Below are 1226 nucleotides of genomic sequence, written 5' to 3' on the forward strand. Positions count from 1 at the left end.
TTAGTAGGCTTAGATTTCAAGTCTACAGAACTGCAGGAAGTAAGAACCAATAAGCAAAGATGGACCAGAAACAGAGTGAGAACCTATAATTTCTGAGTCCCATACATGATATGAATATTCAGCCAAAGGGAGGAAGGAAGAGGGAGGGAAGGAGGGAAGGGGGGGGAGGGAGAGAGAGAAAAAGACTGGAGAGGTGGCTCAAAGGTTAAATAAAATTGATTGCTTCCAGAGGACCAAGTTCAATTCTCCGTCACCTCCCACAACAGATGACTCACAACTACCTATAACCTTCTTCTGGCCTCCATGGACACATACACCCGATTTTCTTTAAAAAAATAAAATAAAATTCTTTTTTAAAAAAATCAACAATCCACTAGACCATAGACACAGCATACAGAAGTTCACAGAAGGAATGGAAGTGGCCCCTAGATGTGACAAATGATGCTTACCTGCTCTTATTTAAGGAGTGCAGCATTTTGTAAGAATCTACACTGTGGTACTCTTTCTTACGAATTGGAGAGACCTGAGTTCTTAAGACTGATGATTCTCTTACCACTTGCAAGCCTCTGGCGAACAGTGCTAGAGGGGGCTCACTGTAACAGGAGGGCCTCGTGTAGAAAGTTAATTAGGAATTTTCTAGAACCCATCAAAGTGCCTATATGACTTTCCCTATATATTTTTACCAGATAGTTGTGCTCTAGAGCTAATTGACAGATATCTGACAATTTGCGGAACAGAGGACATGTTGAACACACACCAGCAGCATTCAACCTGCCAGAACCGTGTGAGAAAAAAAAAAAAAATCTAACAGGGACACCTGCATTCCAAAGTCAGTAACGAAGTCGGGAAACTGCACGCACACTGGATTCCAAAGTAGTCCAAAGGTGTGGGTTTTAGCAGGTGAGTTGACGGCACCTGGACTATTTTTAAGTTGATGTGTGTTGGAGACACTCACTGAATGCCTTAAGATTCAGGTGATGTAGAGTTTTCCATTTGCTTTAGCTCCCTGAAAAGCAAACCATCAGGAGATGGGTAACCAACCCAACCAAGCCCTGGCTGTGCTTGATGGGAGCCAGGAGGGTAAGCAGGAACTCACTGCATGTTTTAGACTTCTGTATATGCTTGAAATGTTTCAATGCTTAAAGTGTTCTTAAAATGGCATTACCTAAGGTTTGAAATTATCAGCTGAGTACCATGTCCCCGGAAGAAAAGAAAAGAAAAGAAAA

The sequence above is a fragment of the Mus pahari genome, chromosome 15 (genome assembly GCF_900095145.1).
Source record: "Mus pahari chromosome 15, PAHARI_EIJ_v1.1, whole genome shotgun sequence".
NCBI lineage: Eukaryota > Metazoa > Chordata > Mammalia > Rodentia > Muridae > Mus > Mus pahari.